This window comes from Ambystoma mexicanum, chromosome 11 (genome assembly GCF_040938575.1).
Source record: "Ambystoma mexicanum isolate Mex_15411 chromosome 11, UKY_AmexF1_1, whole genome shotgun sequence".
Classification (NCBI taxonomy): Eukaryota; Metazoa; Chordata; class Amphibia; order Caudata; family Ambystomatidae; genus Ambystoma; species Ambystoma mexicanum.
Genome location: NC_090934.1, coordinates 212,561,606 through 212,578,420, shown reverse-complemented (window position 1 = coordinate 212,578,420; position 16,815 = coordinate 212,561,606).

Genomic DNA, 16,815 nt, shown 5'->3' with positions numbered 1-16,815 from the left:
AGCAGTGACAGGTGATCGTACAGCGGTGGACACAGGGGCAGCGCAGCTTCACCTGGAATGAGAAGGCTGAAAAAACAGTAGCAGGCGACTTGTAGCATAAGCTGAAGATCCGCCAAGTTCCATGGCTCTACTTTGAACGACGACGGCTGCAGCAAGATATCACGGGATAGAGCTGGTCAGTCCACCGTTTGAGACTAGTTGGTCCCACCGGTCCAGGGGTCGAAGCACCAATGAAGGCCTTCTTGAGGTTGGGAAAGAGGAGCAGGGCTGCACTGGGAGAGCATTGGAGTCGATGCTGGTCAACTGCAGATGTCGTCTTCGGGTCATCAGTGGGCTGCTCTTCGTTGTAGAAGTCTTGATTCCAACAATGATCAGCTGAACAGTTGCAGGAGCCCTCCTTTTATCCAGGATTCGGGCTGGGAGCAATCCCACCAATCATAAGGATCTGCACCATTCAAAAGCCAGTGGTCTCTTACATGTGATGGATGCGAGTTCATTTGTCCTTTTTTTTAAAGCTTTTGTAAATTTGGATGTAAGATTTCTAAAAAAAAAAAGAGAAATGTATTGACTCATTTTGATACATTCTTTTAATGTGTTGTAAAGTTGATATTCAGCTAAAACAATTATTAATAAAAAAAAAATTAAAAAGCCAGACAGCAGGCCTACTGGCACCAGAGTTTGTGGATTGGAACTAAACACTCCCAGGCCCTTTCTCTGGTTCACACACACAGCACCCTTTAGCCTGCAAAAGCCAAAGCTCTTGGGGAAAAGGATTTCCATGTGAGGCATTTTCTGACCTAAGAAGGCCAAAGAACAAGTGAAAATCCTTTTGGCATGGCCATCTTGGGGTACTAGCTACCTTTAGTAGCCATTCGCAGTAAATGCAAAAGTGAATGTTTAAAATGACACAAAAATTGTAAAAATGATCACAGCTGCCACCTTTGTTCTCTAACCAGCCTGTCCTAGGCACATATGAAAAGTAGCCACAAAGCCATTATATGAAAAGATAGGATACAATGTATGCTAACTGCAATTCACTGTAAGGTGATGTGTGCAATTTTAACAAAACAATAATTCAAGAGAGACATAGGGCCTCAATTCAAGTTTGCCAGTCCGGAAATAAGGATGCGGTAAGCACACTGGCACCCTTGTTTCCGGATGGGCAAACTACGGGTTTGCCTGCCAGTTCCGCTGTGCCCGACAGGTCTGACCCTGCAGGTGCAGCGGCTACGGTAAGCAAACCCGTCTCGGAAGCATCAGCACTGCTAACAACGGTGCTTGTGCTTACGTGTCCCCCCTCCCGTATAGTCCTATGGCATTCTATGGGAATGGGGATAAACAAAATTACCTGCACCTGACTTCCGGGCCGCCAGTCTTATAATAGCCCGGTGGCACCGGGAAGTCAGGTGACAGTAAATTATTAGGGGTCTGGCAGCAACCCGCTGGTAGCACCGGAAGGGTTACCGCCGGACCCGTAATGAGGCCAATAGTCTGTCAGTACTGACACTGAGACACTTAGGGACTAGTCTGTTTCCCCATAAGATTGAGCAAAACGGGCATCGTAAGTGAAGCAGAAGGCTTTACTGACCTCCAAAAAGTTAGGACACGGTTCAAAACAAGCAAAAAGGAATGGTGCCGCATAGAAATATATGGATGGAAAAGGTACAAAAAGAAAATATTTCCTGGCAATTGTTGTAGTAAAGACAAAGAACCGAAGATGTGAACACAGTGCAAGATGCAACCGAAAAAACTATTATCAAAAACATGATGCCGGATACATGGGCCCTTTAAAAGATTTTGCTAATATTAAAGTCAAGGGTTTTGGGCCACAGCGCTGGGTAGGTGTGCAAACAACCATACATTCATTTGATCCTCTAGCTTAGAGGAATAATCTTCTCTTCAAAATTGGGAAAAGTATGACCAGAACCAATTATTTCTTTTAGCAATTTATTTTTTATTTTGTTGCTTTTGTTTTTTTCAGAAAATGGTTACGTCTTGGAAGGGGGTGAGCCAATTCAGGTCTTTTTATATATATTATTTTTACTTACGTTATTGTTGTAAATCAATATTTTATAGTCAAACTTTAATAATTCATCTTTTTACAATATTAGAACTGGAAGCCCCTTTTAAAATGCTTGACGACAGGTGTAATCCCCAAATCCAGCCTTTGGAACGGGGTGCTAACGCTATTAGCACCCCAGATTAACAAATCGGTAAACCGGGTTGTTAAAAGAAAGGATTTTTATTCAAAGAACGGGACAAGTGCGGCGTCCGTCCGTTCACTAAATAAAAATACTGTGCCAAGATGTACAACACGGTTATGGAAGGCAGGTCTCCATATGGAAAATTTGACAAAAATACGAAAACAATCTCTTTTTCTCATAGTGTTATAAATGACTTTGAAATTTAGAAAAGGACCTGCTTTCACACTGTAACTGTATTGTCACTAAAGTCCCAGCCGGTGCACAGTACGCGCCAAGCCTCGTGTAGTGCCCAGAAGCTATGACATGCGTCCACACGGAGCATGGAATCTGGTTTGGCTCATGAGGATAGTGTACTGGGGGGGAGAGATTCACTTATGGGAAGTTTGGTTAGGCAAGCAGTAGCACCTAACAAGGGGAGATGAGTGTGCAATGTTTGCCTTCAAAGAGGTGTCCCACATCGGAAGGTTGTTCTGAGCAGAGGAGCAAAAGAGGATTGCCAATGTCAAAAGGACACACTCTTTTGTAGGAATATATATGTTTTTGATTAAATTAGACAGTAGCATAAACAATATTTTGCTTTTTGAGATTTCGGATTCTACTAAATGGCATTTCCAAATTCTAACTTTCTCTATTGCCCAGGTGATGAACAAAATGAAGCTATTAACGTATTCTGGCTGCCACTTACTGGCCCAACAGATCTGGTTTTCGGATGTCTGGGACGTGGCACCACCTTCTCCTGTTTGCCCTTCATGGGAGGAGGGATTCTTTATCCCAAAGCGAGGGTCTGATACCCATTCCCTCAGTCACTGAATGTAGGGATGTTGCCCCTTAGGAAATAATATTTGGGTGACTCTACTAGAGTGTGCATATAGAAAATAGTCAAAAAGGACATGAACAAATAGGCAAGATTCTCTCACCAGTGTATGGGCAAGGGATTCCACCATCAGAATGCTGTGTTGGATCAAGTGCTCCCTTTCATGTTTCAGCTGGCAGACTCTGCAGTGCTTTCCTGTTGGCAATTCAGGCCTACATCAATATGGTTTCTGATCCTTTCTCTCTGGTCAATTAGATCGCCTCTCCTTTCCTTTCTTGGGAATTGAATATAATTGGGGCAGGGAGCATGTGCTGGGGCTGTCCCACATATTGCACAGCACATATGTGCCTTGCTTGTCTATATTGTATAATGCTGGTGTATAATATGCTCCAGGCCTGTATTCGTGTTAGAATGACATCCCAAATATGTGGTGGAAAGGAGACTAGGGGTAAGGAGTGCAGTAGTCCTACAGGGGATTCAGCAGGCATGTGCGTCCGTCTAAAGTACCTTTTACTTTAGCACACTTGTGTGAACCTATTAAACAACACTTTCTGAAAGACACTTTATTCTTGGGAAGTTGCCTGTTAATTGTAGTGGTCTTCCCTTGCACAACCATTTTGTATATAAAGAATATATATTTGTATAAATATATTGCGTGGGCCATTCCTCGTTGTGTGTGTTCACTGCACCTTTTTAAAACTCTACTCCTGCTCTACCACCTGAAGAATCAGGCTAATCTAAAGAACACCCTGTAAACCAAGTAGGTTGATATATCTGCAGGACCTTAGAAAACCCCCCCTATCAAGGTATAATGCTGAGCGGGCTCTGTTGACAGCAGGATCATGATATGTGACATGATGAACCGTCTTTCCTGGTGACAGTGGTGTGTTTAGGTATTGTGTATTGTGACAAAGTCCACTGCCTAACCTTGGAACTCGGCAGTGCAGTAGTCAAAAGGGTTGAGGGTTACCCCAAACTATTGGATGGTGGACCTGGAATCTGTCCATTGACAACCACAACAGTGTCTCAATATTACATCGGGACAGTAACATGAGCACTCAAAACCACACCTTACAGACCCACATGACCCCCAACGGGACAATCACAAAAACACTCCATCAACCCCACAGAGAGACAGGAACCTCAAGGGGATAATTGCAAGAGCATTAACACCCCCACTGCTTATGCCAATGTGCATAACCACCAAAGAGATCATAAAGGTGGCCCTTACAATCCCAGCACTTGCCATACCCTTAATGCTGACCAGAGAAGGGGTAAGGGAGCTGCCATCACCCTTAATGAAACTTCTTCCCTTAAGGCGAATGCTTTCAGAAAGCTGTTCAAGCTCTTTAGCCATGTCATAATGTTAAAGGATATTTATACCACGCACTATCACCACCGGATTGGTCCCCTGCTGGATCTGAAAGTTAAGAGTGTGGCGTGGGTTAGTAGGGCATAGCAGGAAAAGGTAGAGTGAGAGTTGTGATGTCCTGTTGACAGCTTCAGTTTGGTTAACACTGTTCGCTGAGCTTGGGTGTTGATCAGTAGAATCCCATGTGCTGTTGTTGCAGGTCTGAGTGGTTTGTTTGTTGTTGCAGTGTAGTAAAGTGCATGCAGATTGCTGCACAAAGATGTGGTTGTGTTTGAGAGGTGCATGCAGAAGTTTTAGCGGTCAGGTTAGTGTTTTTTTTTTCTTACCTCGTTGCTTCAGACGTCTGTGTGTATATACACCAGTGTTTGGTGGTGGGTCACTCGCCGGGTTCAGCGTATAGTGGTGGCATGTCTCTGTAACTGTCTTGTGGTCTTTGGCCAGGTGTCAGGCTCTGAATTCAGAAGAATGTTAGCGGAAGCTGCTGAACCCCAACTGTCCCCTAAAAGTGAAACACAGTGAACTGATGTGAAACAGCTAAGCACAGATCACTTCCAAGGGAAAGGGGAAATGGGAGAAAATAAAAAAACCAGATCACGATATTGGCTCCTCGAACCTGCAGATTGGAAGAGAAGAAATAACATTCCTTTGTAGTCACAATTCAAAAATTACCTTTTATATATACTCTTTATCCACAACAAATCTAATCAGAAAACCATACCTGGTTCTCCTCTACCGGCTGCCTAGAGGAGATATTTACGTGCTAGTGTTTGCAGAATGTCAGCATTACTAGAAGACTTCAACTCCAATTTCCTTTGGTTGGTTCATAACAGCTCTGAGAGTACAGAATATTTACAATTCGTTGAGTCTTCCTTACTTTGCCCTCCTGAATGCCCACAGGATTTGTTCTTGTAAGAAACTGGGAAATGTGAATATTATTACTTCCTTGCTTTTCTAATCCTTACATTTTTCCTAAGAAACTGTTGCCCTTGAATCCAAAGTTTCATAGTACACTAATTACCTCTGTGACAGACACCCCTTGAAGTGTTCTGTGCGAGAGCGCAACGCTCAAGTGGTAGTACATGAGAAAATTGCCACTCCGCCGGCGCCGAATGTCCAGTGACTAACTATCCCATATGCATGAATGCCCAGATGAAGCAAATCGGAATAAAGAAAGCCGCGTTCATGCGTAACAGCGTCTGTCCTTCTACACGCGCTCACGTTCCGCTAAGAAAGTTTCCTGCAGGTGGCCGGACAAGTCTATTCACGTTCCTGTACGTACGCGAGCAGCCAACATCCCTTTCATTAACACTTGCGCAGTTAATAAGAGAAACTACCTTCCCGCGTACCACATTTGTACGGAAACCCGAGCCACACCAATAAAGATGAGGTCTCATTAACCGAGGTAACGGCAGCCGCCAGCGTGAGCGAATCGAGACTCGACAATGTATCACTTTTGATTAACCTGCGCAAGCGTGTTTGTATCAAAACAACGGGACAGCTTGGCACAGCGTTGAACTCGGAGTCCAACTGAACCCTTACGAATCTTTTGCTCACGCAACAGTTTTTAACTATGTACACAAACACTCTTTTTCACACGCTACTGGAGGATGCATATAGTAACTTTTAAAACGTAAATATTCTGAAATAATAATTAACTTAAATCTTCACTTAGCTTTCTTTCTCAGTTTCAGTTCTGGATAGTATCTTCAGTCTCCTGTCCCACTCCTGAACCTCCTGTTGTCCGACTCAGACTGTAAGGCCCAGCCTAGATCCTCTCAGGCCCATTTTACTGGAGCTCTTGAAAAATGGACCTCCCTGCTGGGCTGCTGACAATGTTAGGCAGTTTAGAATGTTCATGAACTGCCCTTCTCTCTTCTTTGGCCAATTAGAAAGCTGGCTTGGAACCTCCATCTTGACTTGGGATGTCCTCAATGCTCTGCATAGAAAAGTTAAGGCCCAAACCAACCACATAAGGAAAACACTCACACCTTCCAAAACAAGGGAAAACCGAACCTGACAGTACCCCCCCTACCACCCTGTCCCAGGGCTAACCTTGCAAGGGTACTTCCTGTGAAATTTAGCCACCAGCTGTAGAGCGTGCACATCTAACGCATCCTCCAATGTATGTTCCTCTGGACCATACCCTTCCCAATCAATGAAATACTGAAGCCTTCCTCTAACCCTTCTTGAATCCAAAATTCTCCTCACTATAAATTCTTCAGACAAGTCTTCCAAAACCACTGGAGGAGTCCCAGACTAACTGGCTTCAGAAGACGGATATGAAAGGTTGGATGAACCTTCAAATGGCCAGGAAACTTCAGACGAACTGCCACAGGATTGAGCACACCTTCTACCTTAAATGGACCCACAAAACGAGGGTTGACCTTTTCTCCCCTTGATCTTTGCATGCTTAGTTGAGAGCCAAACTAAATCTCCCTTTTTATACTCCGGACCAGACTTTCTCTTTTGATCCGCATACTTCTTGTACTTCAACTTAATTCCCAACCAAATCCTTTTTGCTCTCACCAAATTTTCTCTCATTGCTCGCAGACGATCCTCAACCTCTGGACTTTCTGACTCCCTGGAGACCTCAAAGCTCAGAAAACGAGGATGAAAACCCTTGCCCATATAAAGGCGACATTGAAGTTGAGTCCTTACAACTATTGTTATAAGCAGATTCTGATAACCAGATTAAATCAACCCATTCTTCCCTTGCTTGAAGGTAACCTCTAAGGTACTTCTCCAGCTCTTGATCAACTCTTTCCACCTGCCCATTAGTCTCGGGGTGATATCTTGATGTTAACCTCACCTCCGTACCCAATCTCTTACAAAAAGCCCTCCAAAACTTAGAGACAAACTGGGCCCCTCTATCAGAAATAACCCGACAGGGAAGCCCATGCAACCTGACAACTCCTTGCAAGAAATTATGACCCAGACAATCTGCGGTAACCTCTCCCTCCATAGGAATAAAATGTGCCTCCTTAGACAAAAGATCGACTACCACAAGTATTGATGAACATCCTTTATCCTGAGGGAGATCTGTGATAAAATCCAAAGAAATGGTGTTCCATGGGTGCAGCGGAACTGGCAATGGCTCCAACGAACCAAACCGCTCCCCTCCCAGATTCTTAGCTTGCACACAAACCGCACAAGTTCTTACAAAATTCAAGGTGTCTCTCGACGAATCTTCTCCCACCAGAAATTGCTTCTCACCGACTCAAGTATCTTCTGAAAACCAGGGTGTCCAGACAAAACGGAATCATGGCAATCCCTCAGAACCTTCTCTCGTAACTCGACCATGGGTAAATAAAGTTTGTCATCAAAATAAGGTAAACCTTCTCTAATCTTACACGCCGGATCCAAACAAGCCCACTCTTCCATCTGTGTTTAAGGACATAGATTTGTTAACCTCCTCCCAGAAGTCTTCATACTTCTGTATTCCAGCGTTCGGGAAATATCAAAGGTAATGGTTCACTGGCCGACTTGTCTTCACTCCCTGGAAATTGACAGGACAATGCATCTGCTTTACCATTAAGATTTCCAGGTTTGAAAGTCACCACAAAGTCGTGATCGGCAAAAAAACAATGACCGCCTAAGCTGCCGTGGAGTTAGTCTTAGCAGATTTTAAGAATAACAAATTTCGATGGTCCGTCAGCACCGTTACAGTATGTCTCGCTCCTTTCAGAAAATGCTGCCATTCTTCAAATGCAGACTTAATTGCCAAAAGCTCACGATCTGAAAATCGTATAATTTTCCTCAGCCGTAGAAAACCTTTTTGAAAAGTAAGCCACGGGATGTAATTGCCCTGTTGATCCAAGCCTTTGTGAGAGCACCGCTCCCATTGCAAAATTCCAAGCATTCACTTCCACATAAAAAGGTTTTCGATGGATCAGGATGTATGAGAATTGGACCAGAAAAAAACCTTTTCTTCAAATCTTGAAAAGCCTGCTCTGCTACTGCATTCCAAGAAAAATTCACACCTTTTTTCAAAAGTTTAGTTATAGGAGTAAATAAGCGAGAAAACCCTTTGATGAACATCCTATAAAAGTTAGCAAAGCCGAGGAAACTCTGTATCGCCTTAATCTTTGTCGGAGTTGGCCAATCTTGAACTGCTTGCACCTTACGAGGATTCATCTCCCACCCCTTCAGAGAAAGAATGTATCCCAAGAACTCCACTGAATCGGTATGGAATTGACTCTTCTCTTACTTAGCAAAAAGATGGTTGTCTCTGAGTTTTTGCAGAACCTGTCGAACATGCACGTGATGTTCATCCATGTCCTGAGAATAAATCAGAATACCGTCGCTATACACGACGACAAATATATCCAAAAACTCCTGTAACACCTCATCAATGAAAAATTGAAAGGCTGCCGGGGCTTTGCAGAGTCCAAACGGCATCACTTGATATTCATATAGCCCGAATCTGGTCTTAAAAGCCGGCTTCCACTCGTCTCCCGCCTGCACCCGCACCAGATGATATGCACCACGCAGATTGAGTTTAGAAAAGATGGTCACTCCCTGGATCTGATTCAACATCTCCGAGATGAGACGGAGAGGATACCAGTTCTTGACTGTTACTCTATTCACTGTTCCATAATCAATGCAAGTTCTTAGAGTTCCATCAGGTTTTGGCACAAAAAAAGGGGAGATGCCGCCGGTGACTGGGAATGACAGATAAACCCCTTAGCCAAATTCTCTGCAATATACTCTTTTAATTGTTCATTTTCTTTTTCGGTAAGTGCATACACCCTACTACTAGGCAACAATAGCCCCTGGCTCTAACTCAATCTTACAGTCAAAGATCCTGTGAGGAGGTAACCAACCTGCCACCTTCTCGTCGAAAACATCCCATAAATCGTGATAACATTGTGGAAGGTGGGGCAAGGCCTGGCAGCCATGGAGTAGGCTGTGCTCCCGTCTATCCTGAAGTGACCCTGATGTACTAGATGTGTAAAAGCTGTGGCTAGATGCTAACAGCCGCTTGACAGCTGTCGGAAGATGGGGAGCACATGTTGAGCATCCGCAGTCTCTGATATATGCTGGTATGCAGGCGTTATGAGGATTCGGAATGAAGAAAGGTCCCTAGACGAGGAAACAAAATGGCTGAGGTCCGGAGACAAAGGAGGACACTACAGAGCGAATCGGGGCAGCCACTGTGACTGAGACATACTCCGTTGACATACTCTGTTGGCAGATGCCAAGGACGCACTGAGACAGGTCCCCTATTGGAAGTGAGACTGCAGCCCAACCAGGCCCCGCGGCCCACACATAGCGGGAAGGACAGCTGAGGTGCTCGGGTCCACCTACGGTGACCGCGGCCCACTGGCACTGAGCATATGAAGGCGTGGCACATGGAGACATTGAAATGCATGCTCACAGCAGTCTTCAGCTCCGAATAATAGCTGTTAAGTGGTACAGCCAAACGGTATACCCTGTAGAGGGACTGCCCGTGACACAGTGCTGGGGCTGTAGCCTGCATGGGTACACTGCTGAGGTGGAAGAGGATTGAAAAAGGTTGGAGTAGACCAGAGGTGCCTAAAGTGTATGTGTGACTGGCACGCTACTCACGTCAGAGACATACCAGCAGGACTCTCGGGGATGGAGACAATGATGAGGCCTTGCGCATGGTAAGACCAGGGGGCTGAGGAGCAAGGTGCAGTAAGAGAGGACTGCAAGCTACTGACCAGGTGGAGGGCCAAAAGACGTCAAGACAGGCACAGAGTGCCCGCCGGGACTGAACAAAAACTCAAGGGCTAGGTGGGCCGGACCCTGGTGCCCATACGGTAGGAGGGAAACCTGATGCAGTATAGCGCCGGCCGGATCCGCGGCCCATTGACACTGGATATGGATGCCCAGTAACACAGTTACATGAGCTAAGGACACGCATCAGTTATAAAAGCCAGGGCAGCACATTGTTGGCAAGGCAAGCGGGACTGGCACTATTCCGCGAGGAGGGAGAGACACAGCGGAGAACTCTCCCTTAGAACTTGGCTTAGAGTGCACAGGTGCACGCACAAAGGGAGCCGGAGGGCATTACTAAGGAGGCCTGTCCACAACAAGATATGGCACAAGCTGGGATCAGGATATAGGAAGCAAGGCCTGCGAGCCACGGACTAGGTGGAGTGCCGGGACACAAACTGCAACTGGAAGTGCACTAGAGTAGCGCCCTGTTGGCATTGTTGCAGTGGAAGGGAACCGGCTGATAAAGAGCAGGAGGCTCCCACTGGGGAATACATGACAGGAAGGGCCAACAAGCCACCGGAAGTGCGACACAGATCCCCACGCACGGCGGACCCCTCCCCTCAGCCCCCTAGGGGAGAAAAACAAATAAGAGACTGTGCCGTCGAAAGCCCCATACGCTCGCTGCGGGGAGACGGGAACTCAGCACAAGAACTGTGCTGCAGAAGGGACAAGCGACTCCGAGCAGTAGACATAACGGCTGCTGACGACCGGGGCTATGGCGCTCAAGGGTGGTAAATTCAAAGGTAAACGGCCAACGATGGACATTTTCACCAAACCACCGCAATCCCCGAACACACCCATACAGGCAAAAACTGGCCCACAGGACATGTCGGCCTCACCACGGGAAGACCACCTGATCCTGGACACCATCACGGAGTGGAAATCCTCATGGGGGACCGCGATAGCGGATCTTAAAGCGGCACTGGAATTCAAGATCTATGCAGTGGGTGTGGATGGCAACCTCCTGAGACAGGATGTGAGGGTGTTAGCGGAACATACAAGCGGTCTGTAAATCGCGGTGAAAACCAACACTGAGGTCAGCACTGCCAACGCCAAGGATGTCCACATATTGAAACAACAAGTGCGTAATGTGGAAAACTGAGTGAAGGAGGCAGAAGGGTGAGTGAGACGCAACAACATCCGTGTGGTGGGGCTTCCTGAAGGGGAAGAGGGCACGGACCCCGTGGAATATGTTGAGAATATGCTGATCCAGGAAATAGGGGCCGGTAAACTCTCCCAAGGGTTTACGATCGAACTAGCACATAGGGCCCTGTCTTGGAGGCCGCAACCGTGTGCTCCACCTCGTGCAATCATTACTAAGATCTTAAACTACAGAGACAGGGAGAAGATCCTGGAATACTTTCGGAAGGGCAGAACGATAACCTGAGCGTCAGCAACAGTCACTGTGCACCCTGATTACACCATGTTGGTGCAGAGACAGCACTTTAGCTACGTAGCAGTGAAGAGGCGATTGAGAGTAGCAGGATTCAAATATTTGTTGTTGTATCCTGCAAAGCTAAAGGTCTTCCACAAGGGCAAGGCACACTTTTTTCAAAGAACCGGAGGAGGCAACGAACTGGCTGAACGCCCAAGGCTGCCCTGAGGACGTGGATGGACTGGAGCGAGGCGGACAGGATACGTGAATTAATGCCACACTATTGACTGCTAATATTAAGGGTGGATGTAGTAGGGATGTTTAGAGGAGCTGTACGGGACACGCCAGTAGGGTGCAGATATTAACGACACACTCAACATATGGACTTGTTTGGACTTGAGTTAGCCAAGTATGAGAAGTACGCAACATACCAAAGCTTAATGGGAGACACACAGGCGGAGCACGACCTACCCCCAGTAGTTAGAGTAGTTGAATCACCAGTCGGGCGATATCCCCCGCTGTGTCCCGAGTACTGGCAGTAGCCAAGAAAGGGGCTAGATGCGGCAATGCCTGAGATCCAGGGATGGAGCTGGGCATCAGTTGGGGTTGAGGGAGGGGGGACGGGTGTGCAGTCATAAAATCGAATAAATAATGTTGAATTACAAAAAATTAGAAACAATAATGTCGAAAAAAAAAGTTAACTGTTTTATTTTTTTATTTATATTTTTTTTGGGGTTCCGCATGTAAAAAAAAAGGTAAAAAAAAAAGGGGGTTGAGGGGAACCCCCCCATTTCGAATAAACGTAATAAAAAAGAAATTTGATTTTATGACTATAAACCGGGCGGAAGGGAGTTGGAAGTTGACAGGGCGGGGGTAGAGGGAGGGCGGGGATGGGAGGGAGGGCAGGGAGTTAATTGTTACACGGTTTAGGCAGGAGTTAAAGGGGCTAAGGGGGGGAGGGGTAGGGCGAGGGGCAGGGAGGGAGTTGGGGAGTTTGAACGAGCTTACATCCACGCACTGCTGCGCATGACGAGGGAGATAAGGGAGGACAGAGGTGGGACGAGGTATGGATGAAAGATGGGAGACCTTAAGATAGTAACCCGGAATGTCAGGGGGCTCAACAGTTACTTGAAGAATAATAAGATCATGATGTACTTAAGGAGGCGAAAGTAGATATCGCCCTATTACTGGAAACTCATCTCACTAAAGAAAAACAAGAGGTGATGAGGAAGAAATGGAAGGGGGCCACCATAGAGGCAACGTATCCGGCATACGCTAGAGGGGTAATTACCTGGGTAGCACTGCACATCCCCTTTCAGCTACTGCAGTCCACAATGGAGTCTGATGGGAGGATGGTGGCGATACAGGGATTGATAGGAAATATAGAATTGTGTATTATCAATACAAAGGCCCCGAACCAAGACACAGTGGCTTATTTCAAGACCTTGTATAGTAAAAAATTGGGGGGCGGGGGGTTGCTTATAGGGGGGGGGACTTGAACTGCACGCTGGACCCCAGGGTGGACAGATCAGACATCAAATTAGATAAACCTACCCCTGCAGCCAGAACCTTGAGGACCCTGTTGGGATACTTTAAGCTGGAAGATGTATGGAGGCTACACCACCCACAGGATAGACACTATTCGCATTATTCGCCCCACAAAATTTGTATACACGGCTAGACTGTTTGCTTCTCCGGAGAGGACTGGCGAGATAGTGCAGTCGGAATATAAAGTGAGGGTTCTCTCGGACCACTCCCCACTGGTCTTAACATGGCAATATTTGCCTCCTAGAGCTAGGATACCAACGTGGCGGCTCAGAGCCGAAGCATTGAAAGACTCAGTGTTCAGAGGGGACATGAGAATGGAAATTGTAGGATATTTTGAAAATAACACGAAGTGTAGAATCGGCCGGCACCCTATGGGAGGCATTTAAGGTGGTAGTGAGGGGAGCAGCTATAGCTAAATCTAAAGGGCTACAAGGAGGCATACTGCAGGAGCTGCAGAGGCGAAACTAGAGGCAGTCATGTGCAGAGGAGATAACTCCCTGTAGGATGCTGAAACCATAAGTCAATTACAGCAAAAATGTGGAGGGCACTGGGAGGGATTATGTAACTTAAATTACAAGAAATACATAGAGAGGCAGCACGCTGGGGGAGATAAGCCGGGAAGGTTGCTAGCGTTGGTGTATCAAAATGAGACACCCAGACCAACGATCAGAGCGATGCAAGGGGAGGGCAGACAAATATTTGACACCCAAGAGGGCGTAAACGGAGGGTTTCTTGAGTTTAATAAACAATTGTATGGAGACGTAGAAGAGGAGAATGGAGTGAGATTGTTGAAACACTGGAAGATATTGGCTTACTTAAATTGAGTGCTGAAAGAGAGAACCTGGATGCCCCAATCACATTGGAGGAACTAGAAGCGGTGATTGAGCAATTACCTACTAGTAAGGCCCAGGGAGCGGCCGGACTCCCCAGTGAGTTTTACAAAACGTATGAGATAGAAGTGCTCCCCCCGCTGGTGGCAATGGTGAATGAAGCACTTGAAACGGGAATATTGCCAGAATCTTTGAGAGAGGCAATCATCCCACTTCTCAAGCCTAATAAGCCGAGCATGGATTGCGGGTCGTACAGACCGCTATCCATGCTGAACCAGGACAGCAAGATACTCACGGTTGTGTTGGCAAATAGACTGAGACAGGTGATAAGCAGACTTATACACCCTAATCAGACCGGATATGTTCCGCACAGAAGTATATCCGACAATCTCAGAAGGCTCCCCCATGTCATAGAGCAAACAGAAGGAGATTCGCACGAAGTTGCAATTGTTTCATTAGATGCAGTGAAGGCCTTCGACTCTGTCAAATGGCCTTGGCTGATAGCAGCCCTGAAAGAATATGGAATAGGGCCCGGGTACCTGAAGTGGGTTAAACTACTATATAGCTCACCACTAGCCAGAGTCTAGACAGAAGCGATCATCTTGGAGAGGTGGCAACTTAATAGGGACACCAGACAGGGATGCCCCTGGTCCCTGATGCTGTATATTCTCGCACTGGAACCACTGGCGATATACCTGAGGCAACAATACGAGGAGGTCGGGATCTACACGAAAGGAGGGCCACACTTAATATCATTGTTTCTGATGTTTGTTAATCTGCTTAGAATCACATGCTGTGCATAGGTCCGACATCCAGTGGTCACTGCGGAGTATTGCATTTTGTTTTTCGTAGTCGAAAAGGGACGTCGACAAGGCGTGTCTGAAACACTATCCCTATAGTGACGTGCGTTGTACCCACAATCCCTCACGCGTCGAGGTCCCTCAGATTGTTTTTTTCCGCCCAGCTACTGGTCGCCTTTACGCGGAGCTCCTCGAGAGACATTGCAAATTTCATCTCCTCGACCTTTGGTCGTTTTCTCATTAATATTAAACACATACTCCCTCCCTCGACGCAGTTGTGAAGCTGTTCTCCGCCGAGCAAGATCTTCGACGGAGGGTCGAGCGGAGGAGATCCTTCGGCGTTGCCGAACACGTGGCCTGGCCTCGCAGGCCATATACAGTAGGGAGAGTGGGGTCGTGGGACATCTCTGGTTCTTTTCTGAGAATGCCTTTCCCTTTCCCCTTCCTTTCCCTTGGGGTGGTTATCACGATTTATTACCTCGGGCTATGGAGAGGACACCCTTTAGATTTTGCCCGCTTTGCAAAGGCAAATTTACTTGGAAGGACAAGCATTCACGGTGTAACCGCTGCTTGCCCCTCGATCACAAGGAGGAAGGTTGCGCGGCTTGTCGGCTTCTTAAGCCTAAAACTCTAAAAGACCGTAGGGTTAAAAGGTGGGCGGCCTACGCGATGTCGAAGGCCGAAGGTTCACCCGCCGCTGCTACCACCGACAGTGACGAGGAACGCGATAACACGACCTCCGCTACGGAAGTCGAAAACCCCTCTAAGGAGCGCTCGCGCGCTTCGTCGTCTGTCCCCGGCCCCGACGGGCTCGGCTCACGCCCTGCTTATGGGGATGAACACCCCAGCGACATTGATGCACACAAAAACTCACTTAAGCACACAACCCACAGCTCTTCTTCGTCTAAGACGAAGAGAGCTTCGGCGCCCAAGGAGACGCAGGTTCCACCGGCGGCCTCCTCGGACCGTTCGGGTTCGAAGCCCCTCTCGCAACCGCAGCCACGACCAGCGACTGGGCTTTCAGCAAATAAGGGCGCCGCCCCCAAACCATCGGCCGGCGCGCATCAACAAAAGGCGCATACCGCCGTAGAGCGATCGACACCCGTAGCGTCAAAAACGCAAGCTTCCGCCGACAAACGAGTCGCCGACAAACAAGTCGCCGAGAGCTTGGCGAGGATCGCTGTAGCCGACGCCCAGAAGCGTACGCCGAAAGACACGTCGAGCGCTACGCACAAGTCGAAAGACATGCCGAAAAAGCCCGAAGGAAGGCAGGGACTACCCCCTTCGATCGGGGGGTCACCCAGCACACCTGAAGGCTTTTCGGAGGGCGACGGGACACTTTCCTCGAAGCTTTGGGAGAGGTTGAGCCGTTTCCAGCTAGATGACTCTATTTTTCCCCCGCCAGACCGCTCTGGGGTACCCCATGAAACCATGGAAAGACTCCACCTCTGTATGGAGAGGATGGAAAGGTTTATTAATACCCAGACCTCTCAAACTCCCAAGAGGACTAGAGAAGGGCCTCAGGAAGACCCCAGGGCCAAAAATCCGAGGCTAGTCGATCCCCAGGTGGACACAGCCTCAGACTTCCATAATGTATACGACCTCACTGGGGAGGAACAATACTTGGAGGAGGAGGATGATTTCATGGACGATGAAGAAGGACAGAACCAGGAGGAATGTCTGGAAGACAGGCCAGACATTATAGAAGAAGGCTTCGGAGAAAACACAGAAAAACGACCTTCGCACCCCTGGCAATCCCCATCAGTATATTCCGACACTGATGTCCTAAACCTAAATCCTCCTGACAATTCACCGTTAGGAACACGTCTCCAATTGACGATCAGCCCACTTTCAATGCACTGTTGCGCAGAGCAGCAGCACATTTCGAACTGGACACTGGGGAGCTCTCTCCAGAATTAGACTTTGTGGAAAGAGTAATTAAAGAGAAACCCCCGGTCAGCCAGACCATTCCCCTCCTAGCTTCAGTGAAGAGAAGAATCATCCCTTCGCTGGCCACTCCCGCATTGATCAGAGGGGTCAATCCGAGAATTGAAAAACTTTTCACTCCTTCACCCTCAGACCCGCTCTACATTAGGGGACATTCCATTCCGGATTCCCTAGTAGTATCTA